General features: G+C 44.5%; 1 pseudogene across 1 annotated transcript; it reads left to right on the top strand.

Annotated features, from left to right (window-relative positions):
* The first annotated feature begins 2,321 nt into the window (after nt 1-2,321).
* LOC116542394 lies at nt 2,322-13,346 on the top strand (annotated as a pseudogene). Its single transcript, XR_004265201.1, has 2 exons — nt 2,322-2,334; nt 9,052-13,346. The product of XR_004265201.1 is annotated as a DNA (cytosine-5)-methyltransferase 3B pseudogene (transcript).
* Nucleotides 13,347-16,552: the final 3,206 nt, after the last annotated feature.

Below are 16,552 nucleotides of genomic sequence, written 5' to 3'. Positions count from 1 at the left end.
AGCTCATGCCTGTAATCCTAACACTTTGGGAGGCCAAGGCAGGAGGATTGCTTGAGTCCATGAGTTTGGGATCAGCCTAGGCAACTGGACAACAGTCAGATTCTGTCTCTACAATAAATAAATAAATAAATAAAAAGTTGGGCATGGTGGCACATGCCTGTAGTCCTAGCTATTTGGGAGGATCATTTGAGCCCAGGAGGTTGATGATGCAATGAGCCATGATCACGCCACTGCACTCCAGCCTGGGCAACAGAGCAAGACCATATCTCAAAAAAATACAATATAAAAAGGGATTTCCGGGCTTATGAATGTTCTGACCTCCCACACATCTTGAAGTCTGGCTGGAGTTTGTGGGAAGGCTGATTTTCCTCTTGTTCATGCTACCTGTGCAGAATCCTCCATGGGACCAATCAAGGCAGAGGTATTCTGGTCCATCTCACCCATGGGCCACAGAAGTCTCTTTCTGCCCCATCAACCTTGCAACACCCTTAAAAGCAAATCTCAGCCTGTTGCCTCTCTCAGGTCAGCCTGAGTCTCCACAGCAAAAGCAACCTCATACATTGCACTGACATGGAATTCCCAAGTGAATTCTATGTCATGCCCCAGTGATCACTGTCTTACTAGTTATGTGCTTAGAAAGAATGTTTAAAATATTTTTATTTTTATTTTTTTTGGAGATAGAGTCTCACTCTGCCACCCAGGCTGGAGTGCAATGGTACAATTTTGGCTTACTGCAACCTCCACCTGTTGAGTTAAATGATTCTCATGCCTCAGCCTCCCCAATAGCTGAGATTGCTGGTGTGCACCACTGTGCCTGGGTAATTTTTGTATTTTCTTTTTTTTTTTTTTTTTTGAGACAGAGTTTCGCTCTTGTTACCCAGGCTGGAGTGCAATGGCAGCGATCTCAGCTCGCGGCAACCTCTGCCTCCTGGGTTCAAGCAATTCTCCTGTCTGAGCCTCCTGAGTAGCTGGGACTACAGGCACGCGCTACCATGCCCAGCTAATTTTTTGTATTTTTAGTAGAGATGGGGTTTCACCATGTTGACCAGGATGGTCTTGATCTCTTGACCTCGTGATCCACCCGCCTTGGCCTCCCAAAGTGCTGGGATTATAGGCGTGAGACACCGTGCCCGGCCCAATTTTTGTATTTTCAGTAGAAACAGGGTTTCGGCCATGTTGGCCGAGCTGCTCTCAAACTCCTGACCTCAAGTGATTCACCTGCCTCGGCCTCCCAAGTGCTGGGATTACAGGTGTGAGCCACCATGCCCAGCCTAAAATATTTTGCTCAGCTTTGTCTGTTTTATTTATTTCACAAGTTGGTCAAAATTATCTTGTCTACTTTTAATGCAAAAATCCCCCACACAAGCAAAAACAGAAATTGTCTAAATGTCAAAATATAGGATATGGATAAAACCAAATGCAGTTTTGAAAAGTGAAAAAATATTTGGCCATTAAGGATATTTTATCAAGACAGAATAGAGACATGGAAAGAGTTCACAACATATCATAAAATTTTAAATGCAAGTTACTCAAGGATATTGGCTGGGCACAGTGGCTCATCCCTGTAATCCTAGCACATTGGGAGGCTGATGCAGGCAGATCACTTGAGGTCAGGAGTTTGAGACCAGCCTGGCCAATATGGTGAAACCCCATCTCTACTAAAAATACAAAAATTAACCAGGTATGGTAGCCAGCACCTGTAATCCCAGCTACTTGGGAGGCTGAGGCATGAGAATTGCTTGAACCTAGGGAGTGGAGGTTGCAGTGAGCCAAGACTGCAGCACTGCACTCCAGCCTGAGCACCGGGCAATAGAGCGAGACTCTGTCTCAAAAATAATAAATAATATTTAAGACATGATCTCATTTTTTATAAGTGTACACAAAACCCTAAAATCTAAACTGAAGTGCAGGAAACAATGAAAAAATCGATCAATACAAAATAATTACTTGGGCCAGGCACAGTGGCTCATGCCAGTAATCCCAGCACTTTGTGAGGCTGAGGCAGGAGGATCACTTGAGGCCAGGTGTTCAAGACCAGCCTGGCCAACATGGCAAAACCCTGTCTCTGTTAAAAATACAAAAATTAGCTGGGCATGTTGGCATGTAATCCCAGCTACTCAGGAGGCTGAGGTGTGAGAATCACTTGAACCCAGGAAGCTCACCACAGCTTCAACCTCCCCCGCTCAAGCAATCCTCCCACCTCAGCCTTCCAGTATGAATGCTTGGTGCTAGCGTAATCCCAAGCCCAGGGCCACTGTGTTAGTCCATTGTTGTAAAGGAACACCTGAGGCTAGTAATAGACGTGAGGGCCCTAACACCCCATGGAGGCTGAGCGTTGGTTCCTAACCTCTCCCATTTTCCCTTTCTCTTTAATAGAATGTTACTCTGAGACCACAGAGCATGATGGCACCCAGTTGCTGAGCTGGAATTGTGCAGTCTTAATATCTAAGCTCCCTTTTCTGGACCCACTAGGCATGAGGCAGGGGGCATACATTAGACAAGTAATAATGGTTTGTTCAGTGCTTAGTTCCACTCTTTCAGATATAAATAATTCTACCCATTTATAAATGAAGAGATAGAGGCTCCAGTAGGAGGAGAAGAGGCTGAGTAATTGCATATTCTAGAGGCTGGAAGGCTCATTTTAAGCATCTGTTATGAATTGAATGTTTATGTCTTAGTTTTGTGGAAGGTAGAATTTGTAAGTGATAAAACCAGATATTTAGTTTAGATTTTTTTTTATTTTATTTTATTTTATTTTTTGAGATGTAGGCTTGCTCTGTCACCCAGGCTGGAGTGCACTGGCTCAGCCTCAGGTCACTGCAACCTCTGCCTCCTGAGTTCAAGCAATTCTCCTGCCTCAGCCTCCTGAGTAGCTGGGATTACAGGTGCACACCACCACGCCTGGATAATTTTTGTATTTTTAGGAGAGAAGGGGTTTCACCATGTTGGTCAGATTGGTCTCAAACTCCTGACCTCATGATCCACCCACCTTGGCCTCCCAAAGTGCTGGGATTATAGGTGTGAGCCACCTCACCCAGCCTTTAGTTGAGATTTCTAAGCAAAACAAGGAAGGTGTGCCCTGGTTCCTCCTGACTGCTTACAGTAAAATCTGAGAAGACAGAGAATTGAAATGATTGGCAAAAGAGAACCAGAACTTAAGGATTTGTAAAATTCTCAGGCTATCCATATTGCAAAAGAGAAGCATGTTCTAAAGAAAACACTAAGGATGTGGCTGGATTGCCACTCAACAGAGAAATTAAGGAATTATATGAGCAAAAACACTGTCAAATTGAAGTGAAGTGATAAAGAAGGGAAGGCGACTGGTCTTCTTAGATTTTGCAGAATGGGACAATAGAGCTATTTGGTTGAGAGATGCACTATTCTTCGTAAGGGAAGAATGACCCCAAAGATCATCAAGGCTGCCTCCTTGGTTTCAAAGAATGAAGACACCACCTCTTCAGTTTAAACAGACCAGGCTAACCCTCCCTGGAGCCTTGTGGGCAGGGCCACTCCACAGAATTGTGGGGTGGGACAACCACTGAGGGCCGTGGGGGTAGAGGCCACTACCCCAGGTAGGAAAGGCATTGAGCCAAAGAGGTTTTTTTGTTTGTTTGTTTTTTCCTAGAGATGGAGCTTCACTCCTGTTGCCCAGGCTGGAGTGCAATGGTGCAATCTTGGCTCACTGCAACCTCCATCTCCTGGATTCAAGCAATTCTGCCTCAGTCTCCCAAGTAGCTGGGATTACAGGAGTGCACCACCATGCCCAGTTAATTTTGTATTTTCAGTAGAGGTGGGATGTCACCATGTTGGTCACCCTGGTCTCCAACTCCTGATCTCAAGTGATCCACCCATTTCAAGTGCTGAGATAACAGGCATGAGCCACCATGGCCAGGCACTAAAGAAGTCATTCTCAAGCCTTAGATCTAATGGAATTTGTCTTGCTGGTTTTGGACTGGCTTGGGACCATCACCTTTTTCTTTCAGATTTCTCCCTTGTAGAATGGGAATGTCTATCCTATGCAAATGCAACCACTACATTTTGGGAGCACATACCTTGTCTGGTTTCACTGATTTCATAGCTGGAAACTTTGCCTCAGAATGAATCATACCTCAAGGATCATCCTTTTATGATTTAGATAACATTTAGATGACACTTTGGATTTTAGATCTATAGAATTAATGCTAGATTGAGTGTTGGGATGGAATGCATGCATTTCAAATGCAAGGACATGGACTTTGAGGAGCTAGGGGCAGAATATAATAAATGAATTGTTTGTGTTCCCCCAAAATTTATATATTGAAGCTCTAAGCCCTAGTGTGGCTTTATTTTGAGAAAGGGCCTCTTTGGCAGCAGGGAAGGTTACATAAGGTAGTAGGAGTGGGGACCTGATCTGATAGGCTATGTCTCTGAAAGAAGAGATACTAGAGCACAGGCTCTCTCTCCCCTATCCCCCCACCATGAAAATCATGAGGAAATGCCATGTGACGATATAGTGAACAGGCAGCTATCCAGAAGCCAGAAGCACTTACCAGAAAGAGAATTTGCCAGCAGTACCTTGATGATGGACTTTAAGCCTACAGAATTATGCAAAAATAAATGAGTCTGTTGTTTATGCCAAGCCTGTGGTATTTTGTTATGGCAGCCCAAACATCCCAATCCTTGCCCACTCCCAGTATACCCATGGGACCTTCAAAAATCCATACTAACAGAAAAACAGACTGTCATCTCAGGAACTGAAGGAGGAAGAGTCTTGGCTGGTGGGGGCTTGAATGATTCCCAACTCTGTATGAGCTCTGGGAAGTGTTTGTCTTCGAGTTCCCCAATAATTGCTCCTTTGGCAGCAGCTGTTCTTTGCCAAGCCTTAAAGAATTGACCCATTGCATATGCAGATTGGTACTCAGATTTCGCAAGCTCTCTCTGCTAGCTCCCTTTCCAGTATGCCAGTCCACATACTACAGCCTTAACCTTCTTGAACTCTGAAATATTTACGCTTCCTAGAATATGTTTGGAGTTATTTCTATCTTTGCCATAGTCTGGGAATTTCCTTCTGACAAGAAGCTGTGCCAATCACAGAACTGGCCATATTTGCTTCCTTTCTTTCAGGAATCACGATTGTGCAATTCCTAATACCCAAGTCTCAAAACAATTGTTTCATACATTTTTCCAGTTTTCTAGTTATTTCAAATTCATATGTCTTGGCCAGTTTGCCAGCTGTTTAAGACAACAAATCCTGGAGAATGAGTGGAAGCAAAAGTTCCTTTCATGGGTGGAAGCAAAAATCCTTTAAATAATGTATTTAACTGTTGCATAGTTTATTATTCCATTTGGCTGACTGAGTTTACAATCACACTGTATGGGTTCTTTTTTGTTTAATAATACATTTTTATTATAGAGACAGTGTCTCACAGTGTTGTCTAGGCCGGTCTCAAAATCCTGGGCTGAAGCAATCCTCCTGCGTTGACCTCCCAAAGTGCTGGGTTTACAGGTATGAGCCACCATGTCTGGCCTATCTGGATTCCTTACTGGGTAAGTAGTTTAGTAATAATGGTGTATTAGTGTATTATCATGCTGCTATAAAGAACTACACGAGACTGGGTAATTTATAAAGAAATGAGGTTTAATTGACTCACAGTCCCACATGGCTTAAGATACCTCAGGAAACTTACAATCATGGCTGAAGGTGAAGGGGAAGCAAGGCACATTTTGCCATAGCAGAGCAGGAGAGACACAGAAAAGGGGTAAGTGCCACACTTTTAAACTATCAAATCTCATGAGAATTCACTATCACAAGAACAGCAAGGAGGAACTCCACCCCCATGATCCAATCACCTCCCACCAAGCCCCTTCCCTGACACATGGGAATTACAATTTGACATGAGATTTGGGTGGGACACAGAGCCAAGCCATATCAAATGGTAACACTTATCTATATATGACTAGAATGTAACAATATTTTAATACATCAATTTACACTCCACAAACATTTTATTAAAAATATACATTTTTTTCTTTTTTTAATATATATTTTATTGCACTTTAGGTTCTGGGGTACATGTGAAGAACATGCAGGATTGTTGCATAGGTACATACATGGCAATGTGGTTTGCTGCCTCCATCCCCATCACCTATATCTGGCATTTCTCCCCATGTTATCACTCCCCAACTCCCTACCCCACACTGCCCCTCCCCTAGTCCCCCGCAACAGACCTCAGTGTGTGGTGCTGCCCTCCCTGTGTCCATGTGTTCTCGTTGTTCAACACCCGCCTATGAGTGAGAACATGCAGTGTTTGGTTTTCTGTTCTTGTGTCAGTTTGTTGAGAATGATGGTTTCCAGGTTCATCCATGTTCCTACAAAGGACACAAACTCGTTTTTTATGGCTACATAGTATTCTATGGTGTATATGTGCCACGTTTTCCCTGTGCCACATTTTCCCTGTTCAGTCTATCATCGATGGGCATTTGGGTTGGTTCCAAGTCTTTGCTATTGTAAACAGTGCTACAATGAACATACGTGTGCATGTGTCTTTATAATAGAATGATTTCTAATCCTTGGATATATACCCAGTAATGGGATTGCTGGGTCAAATGAAATTTCTATTTCTAGGTCCTTGAGGAATTGCCGCGCTGTCTTCCACATGTTTGAACTAATTTACACCCCCACCAACAGTGTAAAAGTGTTCCTATTTCTCCACGTCCTCTCCAGCATCTGTTGTCTCCAGATTTTTTAATGATCGCCATTCTAACTGGCGGGAGGTAGTATCTCAATGTAGTTTTGATTTGCATTTCTCTAATGACCAGTGATGATGAGCATTTTTTCATATGTTTGTTGGTCTCATATATATCCTCTTTTGTAAAGTGTCTGTTCATATCCTTTGCCCACTTTTGAATGGGTTTGTTTGTTTGTTTCTTGTAAATCTGATTTAGTTCTTTGTAGATTCTGAATATCAGCCCTTTGTCAGATGGGTAGATTGCAAAAATATTTTCCCATTCTGTTGGTTGCTGGTTCACTCTAATAATTGTTTCTTTTGCTGTGCAGAAGCTATGGAGTTTGATTAGATCCCATTTGCCTATTTTGGCTTTTGTTGCCAGTGCTTTTGGTGTTTTCATCATGAAGTCCTTGCCTATGCCTATGTCCTGAATGGTTTTGCCTAGGTTTTCTTCTAGGGTTTTTATGGTGTTAGGTCTTATGTTTAAGTCTTTAATCCATCTGGAGTTAATTTTAGGGTAAGGTGTCAGGAAGGGGTCCAATTTCTGCCTTCTGCACATGGCTAGCCAGTTTTCCCAATACCATTTATTAAACAGGGAATCCTTTCCCCATTGCTTATTTTTGTCAGATTTGTCAAAGATCAGATGGTTGTAGATGTATGGCATTGCCTCCGAGGCTTCTGTTCTGTTCCATTGGTCTATATCTCTGTTTTGGTACCAGTACCATGCTGTTTTCATTACTATAGCCTTGTAGTATAGTTTGAAGTCAGGTAGTGTGATGCCTCCAGCTTTGCTCTTTTTGCTTAGAATTGACTTGGCTATGCAGTCTCTCTTTTGGTACCATATGACATTTTTTTCTTAAAGCTAAAAAAAGAAAAACACTATGTGTGGGAAATTTTAAATACCTCATTAAAATTATTAAATTAAGTGTACATTTACATAAGATTATGATGGGTTCCAGTGAAAAAATCAACACATACAATATTTCTCTTATATAGCATACTCATATAACCTAATGACACTTTGCATTCGTGTTTGCTATGTTTATGACTATTCAACCTAATTGCTCATTTTGAAGTTAGCGTCCTAGTACACAGTGTTTCTGCAACTGAATATTTTCAAAAAAATTTTGTTATATCAGAAATAAGAATTTTAGTATAGTATTTCTAGAGAAAGTTTCTAGTCTCAATTCCCAAACTGGTATATTTCCAGTGAGCTAAAATATCTGATATATAACCAAAAATGAATCATTTTGAAAGCTACGACTTATTCAAAATAGTCATAAGATGTTTCAAATGTCGAATATGTGCTGCTCACTAAGATGGTCCTTCATTTCTGGGCAAAATATTTCTCATGTTTACAAAGTTTCTCCCCTTCACTTTTTTTTTTTTTTTTTTTCCGAGACAGGATCTCCCGGCTGGAGTGCAGTGGTGTGATCTCAGATCACTGCAACCTCTGCCTCCTGGGTTCCAGCGATTCTCCAGCCTCAGCCTCCCAAGTAGCTGGGATTACAGGCACCACCACCATGCCCTCCTAATTTTTTATATTTTAGTAGAGATGAGGTTTCACCATGTTGCACAGGGTGGTCTTAAACTCCTGAGCTCGGGCAATCCACCCACCTCGGCCTTCCAAAGTGCTTGGATTACAGGCATGTGCCACCATGCCCAGCCCTTCTTCACTGTTTTGTTTGTTTGGTTGGTTGGTTGGTTTTGAGATGGCATCTTGTTCTGTCGCCCAGGCTGGAGTGCAGTGACTTGATCTCAGCTCACTGCAACCTCTACCTCCCAGTTTCAAGCAGTTCTCCTACCTCAGCCTCCTGAGTAGCTGGGATTACAGGCATGCATCACCATGCCTGGCTAATTTTTTGTGTTTTTAGTAGAGACAGGGTTTCTCCATGTTGATCAAGCTAGTCTCGATCTCCCGACCTCACAATCCACCCACCTCAGCCTCCCAAAGTGCTGGGATTACAAGCGTAAACTACCACACCCAGCCCTCCCTTCACTGTTTTTAATGTAAGCTGAGTAGGTCAAGTAAACAAAGGTTTCTGGGCCAGGTGTGGTGGCTCACGCCTGTAATCCCAGCACTTTGGGAGGCCAAGGTGGGCGGATCATGAGGTCAGGAGTTCGAGACCAGCCTGGCCAACATTGCGAAACGCCGTCTCTACTAAAAATACAAAAATTAGCTGGGCATAGTGGTGGGCACCTGTAATTCCAGCTACTCAGGAGGTTGGGGCAGGAGAATCACTTAAACCCGGGAGGTAGAGGTTGCAGTGAGCCAAGATCGTGCCATTGCACTCCAATCTGGTGACCAGAGCAAGATTCTGTCTCAACAACAACAACAAAAAAGGCCCCCGGCTCGGCGGTCGCAGCCCGCGTGGACGCTCCGAGCGCCCACCGACGGACGGGACCGCCTCCCTGGTGGGCGGGCTAGCGGGCGGCAGCGCCCGGACCGCAGCGCGAGGGTTAAGTGGCCCAAGTAAACCTAGTTCGGCAATCGGCGCCGGAGATTCGCGAGCCCAGCGCCCTGCGCGGCCGCCCGCAGGCCTCACGCCAGCCCGCCCCAACCTGCGGCTCCGCTGCCCAGCCGCGCCCGAGTCAGCCCTGCGGCAGGAAAGCATACAGGGAGACACCAGGCATCTCAATGGAGAGGAGGGCGCAGGCAGGAGGGAAGACTCGATCCTCGTCAATGGGGCCTGCCGTGACAAGTCCTCCGACTCGCCCCCAATCCTGGAGGCCATCCGCACCCCCGAGATCAGAGGCCGAAGATCAAGCTTGAGACTCTCCAAGAGGGAGGTGTCCAGTCTGCTAAGCTATACGCAAGACTTGACAGGCAATGGCGATGGGGAAGATGGGGATGGTTCTGACACCCCAGTGATGCCGAAGCTCTTCCAGGAAACCAGGACTCGGTCAGAAAGCCCAGCTGTCCGAACCCGAAATAACAACAGTGCCTCCAGCAGGGAGAGGCACTGGCCTTCCCCACGTTCCACCCGAGGCCGGCAGGGCCGCAGCCATGTGGAGGAGTCCCCCGTGGAGTTCCCGGCTACCAGGTCCATGAGAGGGCGGGCGACAGCATTGGCAGGCATGCCATGGTCGTCCCCTCCCAGCCCTTACCTCACCATTGACCTGACAGACGATACAGAGGACACAGATGTGATGCCCCAGAGCAGCAGTACCCCCTACGCCCGCCTAGCCCAGGACAGCCAGCAGGAGGGCATGGAGTCCCCGCAGGTGGAGGCAGACAGTAGAGATGGAGACAGTTCAGAGTATCAGGATGGGAAGGAGTTTGGAATAGGGGACCTCGTGTGGGGGAAGATCAAGGGCTTCTCCTGGTGGCTCGCCATGGTGGTATCTTGGAAGGCCACCTCCAAGCGACAGGCCATGTCGGGCATGCGGTGGGTCCAGTGGTTTGGCGATGGCAAGTTCTCCGAGATCTCTGCAGACAAACTGGTGGCACTGGGGCTGTTCAGCCAGCACTTTAATTTGGCCACCTTCAATAAGCTCGTCTCCTATCGAAAAGCCATGTACCATGCTCTGGAGAAAGCTAGGGTGCGAGCTGGCAAGACCTTCCCCAGCAGCCCTGGAGACTCATTGGAGGACCAGCTGAAGCCCATGCTGGAGTGGGCCCACGGGGGCTTCGAGCCCACTGGGATCGAGGGCCTCAAACCCAACAACATGCAACCAGTGGTTAATAAGTCGAAGGTGCATCATGCAGGCAGTAGGAAATTAGAATCAAAGAAATACGAGAACAAGACTCAAAGACGCACAGCTGACTACTCAGCCGCCTCTGACTACTGCCCCCCACCCAAGCGCCTCAAGACAAATTGCTATAACAACGGCAAAGACCTAGGGGATAAAGATCAGACCCGAGAACAAATGGCTTCAGATGTTCCCAACAACAAGAGCAACCTGGAAGATGGCTGTTTGTCTTGTGGCAGGAAAAATCCCGTGTCCTTTCACCCTGTCTTTGAGGGGGGCCTCTGTCAGACATGCCGGGATCAGTTCCTCGAGCTGTTTTACAAGTATGGTGATGATGGCTATCAGTCTTACTGCACTGTGTGCTGTGAGGGCCGAGAGCTGCTGCTCTGCAGCAACACGAGCTGCTGCCTGTGCTTCTGTGTGGAGTGCTTGGAGGTGCTGGTGGGCACAGGCACAGCGGCCGAGGCCAAGCTACAGGAGCCCTGGAGCTGCTACACGAGTCTCCCGCAGCGCTGTCACGGCATCCTGCGGTGCCGGAAGGACTGGAACGTGCGCCTACAGGCCTTCTTCACCAGTGACACGGGGCTTGAATATGAAGCCCCCAAGCTGTACCCTGCCATTCCCGCAGCCCGAATGCGGCCCATTCAAGTCCTATCTCTGTTTGATAGAATCGCAAAGGCTACCTAGTCCTCAAAGAGTTGGGCATAAAGGTGGGAAAGTACGTCGCCTCCGAAGCGTGTGAGGAGTCCATCGCTGTTGGAACCGTGAAGCACGAGGGGAATATCAAATACGTGAACGACGTGAGGAACATCACAAAGAAAAGTATTGAAGAATGGGGCCCATTTGACTTGGTGATAGGTGGAAGCCCATGCAATGATCTCTCAAATGTGAATCCAGCCAGGAAAGGCCTATATGAGGGCACAGGCCGGCTCTTCTTTGAATTTTACCACCTGCTGAATTACTCACGCCCCAGGGAGGGTGATGACCGGCCGTTCTTCTGGATGTTTGAGAATGTTGTAGCCATGAAGGTTGGCGACAAGAGGGACATCTCGCGGTTCCTGGAGTGTAATCCAGTGATGATTGATGCCATCAAAGTTTCTGCTGCTCACAGGGCCCGATATTTTTGGGGCAACCTGCCTGGGATGAACAGGCCCGTGATAGCATCAAAGAATGATAAACTCGAGCTGCAGGACTGCTTGGAATACAATAGGATAGCCAAGTTAAAGAAAGGACAGACAATAACCACCAAGTCGAACTCAATCAAACAGGGGAAAAACCAACTTTTCCCTGTTGTCATGAATGGCAAAGAAGATGTTCTGTGGTGCACTGAGCTCGAAAGGATCTTTGGCTTTCCTGTGCACTACACAGACGTTTCCAACATGGGCCGTGGCGCCCGCCCAGAAGCTGCTGGGAAGGTCCTGGAGTGTGCCTGTCATCCGACACCCCTTCGCCCCTCTAAAGGACTACTTTGCATGAGAATAGTTCCAGCCAGGCTCCAAAGCCACTGGGTGTGTGGCAGAGTTAGGACCGAGGAGGTGTGATTCCTGAAGGAATCCCCAGGCCCTGCTCTTCCTCAGCTCTGTGGGCCATAGCATGTACCTCAGTTCCCTCCTCCTCAGTGGGGGCAGAGCCACCTGACTCTGTTGCAGGGGGAGCCCAAGGTGCCGCCTCCTGGTGCACAATTCAGACCTGGCTGCTTGGAGCAGCCAAACACGGTGCTCATTTTTTCCTTCTCTTAAAACTTTAAAACTTGAAGTAGGTAGCAGCGTGGCTTTTTCTTTCCTTCCTGGATCTACCACTCAGAGAAACAATGGCTGAGATACCAAAACCACAGTGCCGACAGCTCTCCAATACTCAGGTTAATGCTGAAAAATCACCCAAGACAGTTATTGCAAGACTTTAATTTCTGAAAACTGGCTGCGATTCTGTTGCCAGGTGTGTGCAGTTGTAGGCATGTAACTACAGGACATTTTTAAGGGTCCAGGATAGTTTTCTTCAGGGAAAGCAGAAGAGGAAATGTTGTATATGTCTTTTACCCGGCACATTCCCCTTGCCTAAATACAAGATGTGGAGTCTGCACGGGACCCATTAGAGTATTTTCCATAATGATGATGATTTCAGCAGGGATGACATCATCATCACATTCAGGGCTATTTTTTCCCCCACAAACCCAAGGGCAGGGGCCACTCTTAGCTAAATCCCTCCCAGTGACTGCAATAGAACCGTCTGGGGAGCTCAGGAAGGGGTGTGCTGAGTTCTATAATATAAGCTGCCACATACTATGTAGACAACTACAGCTCCTCCATACCTCCCTCTTCCCTAGGAGAAGAGTGTGAAGGAAGGAGCTTAGATAAGACACTCCCTCAAACCCATCCCCTCTCCAAGAGACCTACCCTCCACTGGCACAGGTCCCCAGATTAGAAGTCTGCTACCTTCATTCCTCATCTTTTTACTAAACTCAGATGCAGTGACAGCAGTCAGGGACAGAAGCACACTTCTCACACCTTTCCCTCATCTAAGAGATGACAGGGAAAATGGCAATAAAAGCTCAGTTCTCCCTCTGGAGATTTTTAAATTTTTTTTTTATTCCACGATAAGTCATTTTTAGGGGGAATGGGAGTTCAGAAGCTGCATTTCAGAAATGCTGTCGTAATGGTTTTTAACATCTTTTACTCCTCTTACTGGTGCTATTTTGTAGGATAAGGAACAACATTGACAAGTTTTGTGGGGGTTTTTATACACTTTTTAAAAAATCTCAAACTTCTATTTTTATGTTTACCGTTTTCATTAAAATTTTTTTGTAACTGGAGACACAACATAACAAATATGGGGAAAAAACTGTGCATTGTTTCAACAGTTTTTGCTAATTTTTAGGCTGAAAGATGACGGATACCTAGAGTTTACCTTATGTTTAATTAAAATCAGTATTTATCTAAAAAAAAAAAGGTTTCTAGACTTTCAGAAGATGCTTAGAGGGACTTCTCTCTGTTCTTTCTCAGATTAGTGAACTCTGATAAAAGGCTTTTCCACATTTGTAGATTCATAGGATTTCTGCCTTCTATGTGTTTTCTGATGTGCTATGAGTGATGAGTTCTGGTAGAAGGTCTTCTCACATTGATAACATTTGTAGGGTTTCTCTCCTGTGTGGGTTCTCCAATATACTGTGAGGGATGACTTGTGGTAAAAAGTTTTGCTGCATTAGTTACATTTATGAAGTTTCTCTCCTGAGTGAGTTCTTTGATGTTTAGTAAGAGCTGATTTCTGGTTAAATGTTTTGCTGCATTGAATACATTTTATATGGCTTCTCTTTTTAATGTCTTTTTTGATGTACAATAAGGGACAACTTCTGGGAAAAACTTTTCCCACATTCATTACATTTATATGGATTCTCCCCATGTGCATTCTCTGATGTACTATAAAAGATGACTTCTGGAAAAAGGTTTTCCCACATTCATTGCATTCATAGGGTTTTTCCCCTGAGTGAGTTCTCTGATGCACAATAAGTTTTGACTTCACTGAGAAAGACTTCCCACATTCATTAAATTCATAGGGCCTTTCTCCAGTATGAGTTCTCTGATGGTAAGTGAAGTTTGGCTTTTGTGAGAATGTTTTCCCACATTCAGTACATTCACAGGGTCTTACACTTGTGTGTATCCTTTGATGTGCTATGAGGAATGAATTATAAACAAAGTTTTTTCCACATTCTTTACAATCATAGGTTTTCTCCCCTGTGTGAATTCTCTGCTGTACTCGGAGATTTGACTCCTCACAGAATTTTTTTCCACATTCACTACAGCCATAGGGTTTCTCACCTGTGTGTGTTCTCTGATGTACTGTAAGGCCTGACTTTTATCTGAAGGCTTTCCTACATTCAATACACTCATAGAGTTTTTGCCCTGTGTGTATCTGCCAAGGAACTGTAAAACCTGACCTATTTGTGAAGGTTTTCCCACATTCAGTACATTCATAAGGTTTCTCCCCTCTGTGTATCCTTTTATGTGCTATGAGAGATGACCTGTGGCTGACAGATTTCCCACACTCATTACATTCATGGAGTTTTTCTCCTATGTGCGTTTGCTGATGTTTAGGGAGAACTGACATATGCCAAAAAGAACTCCCATAATGACTATTTTGAAAGGTTTTCTTTTCTGTGTATGTATGCTGAGAGAGACTTGGTTTCTTAAAGATTTCCCTACATTCATTATATTCAAAGCTTGTTTTGCCTTTTTGAGTTCTTTCAGTGTCAATGAAGGGTGACTTCCTGCCAAAATTATTCCCACACTCATAGCATTTTTTCCCCATGTTTTCCCTACAGTGTCTATGGGACTTCATATGTAAATGCTCTAGAATCGCCCAGGCATCTGGTCTGAAAGTAATCCTGAGGGCATACATCTCACTCCCTCAGGATTAGACAAAAGAAACCAAACAGGAAAAAAGAGGAGAGGAATCTGCAAATAAAAACACACTAATCTGGCACTTTAGAAATGTGACTGTCAAAACTGGATAAGGTGGAATAAACACAAAATGCAACAAATCATACTTTTGGATGAATTATAGAGGCATGAAGGGGAATCATAGAAAGGATTGAATAGGGATAATTGCCAGAAAGAAAATATTAGGCAATAGTGTTTGAGGGGCAAGAGCAAAGGAAAAATTAAGTTTGGAGGAGGCAAATGTGTACCTAAGTTTTTATCTTCTGCTGTAAAATACTCACTAATACATATGTTTCTAATGCATCACTGCATCTTTTCTTTTCTTTATTTTATTTTTATTTTTTTCAGACAGAGTCTAGCTCTGTTGCCCAGTCTGGACTGCAGTGCTGCAATCTTGGCTCATTGCAACCTCTCCTTCCCAGGTTCAAGTGATTCTCCTGCCTCATCCTCTCAAGTAGCTGGGATTACAGGCACCTGCCACCACACCTGGCTAATTTTTGTATTTCTTTTCCTTTTGAGATGAAGTCTTACTCTGTCATGCCCAGGCTGAAGGGCAGTTGCATGATCTTGGCTCACTGCAATCTCCACCTCCTGGGTTCAAGTGATTCTCCAGCCTCAGCCTCCTGAGTAGCTGGGATTACAGGCACTCACCACCATGCCCAGCTGATTTTTGTATTTTCAGTAGAGACAGGGTTTTGCTATCTTGGCCAAGCTGGTCTCAAACTCCTGACCTCAGGTGATCTGCCCACCTCAGCTTCCAAAGTGCTGTGATTACAGGCATAAGCAACCACACCTGGCCCCTAATTTTTGTGTTTTTAGTAGAGATGAGATTTCATCATATTGGCCAGACTGGTCTCAAACTCCTGACATCAAGTGATCTGCCTGCCTCAGCCTCCCAAAGTGCTGGGATTACAGGCAAGAGCCACCTTGCCTGGCTCTTCTTTTCTCTTCCATTCATCAACACCAAATTACAATTTCAGAGAGAAATAATTTTTCATGTGCAAAAGAAAACTACTATTGTCCAGACAGTTATTCTCACTCTAGCTGATTCACACAAAAAGCCAATGTCCAGAAAAAGCATACATGTAGGCTATGGAAACAAGATCACGTATGTAGTTTTATTCTGCTGTTGTATCTTTATTTTCTTCTACCACAGTTGTCATTAATGAACCTGCCATAGCCATCAAATCATAAAATTTCCCTATTTGTCAATTTATTTCATAAACAGTCTTGTACCTCACACAACTCTACTTTTTTCATCGTCATCCTTTTCATATATATAATGTATATTATATATATAACTGTATATATTACATACGTAAATATACATATATAATTTTTTAACCATTTATTTATTTCAGCCTTTCTGGTTTCTCTTTCCAGTGTGAACTTTAAAGACCATAATTTTCAATCTAATCTCAGAATCTTTACTGATCTTCATACAGTTAATCCTCATTATTCATGGATTTTGTGACTACAAATTTATCTACTCATTAAAACTTATTTGTAAGCCCAAAATCAATACTCTTGGTTCTGTCGTTATCAAGTACATGCACTGAGCACTTAAAAATTTCAGTCAGCTAACATACATATTCCCTGGTGAAACGGAAAAAGGCAATACTCTGGCTTCTTGTTTCAGTTCTCGTAGTATAAACAAGTGCCCTTCCCTGGTACAGGCGGTGCCACACTTTTCAGTTTTCTGGGGTTTGCTGGTGATTT

The sequence above is a fragment of the Sapajus apella genome, unplaced genomic scaffold (genome assembly GCF_009761245.1).
Source record: "Sapajus apella isolate SASKATOON/1434 unplaced genomic scaffold, GSC_monkey_1.0 scaffold167, whole genome shotgun sequence".
Classification (NCBI taxonomy): domain Eukaryota; kingdom Metazoa; phylum Chordata; class Mammalia; order Primates; family Cebidae; genus Sapajus; species Sapajus apella.
This window is presented reverse-complemented; position numbering and strand designations above follow the sequence as displayed.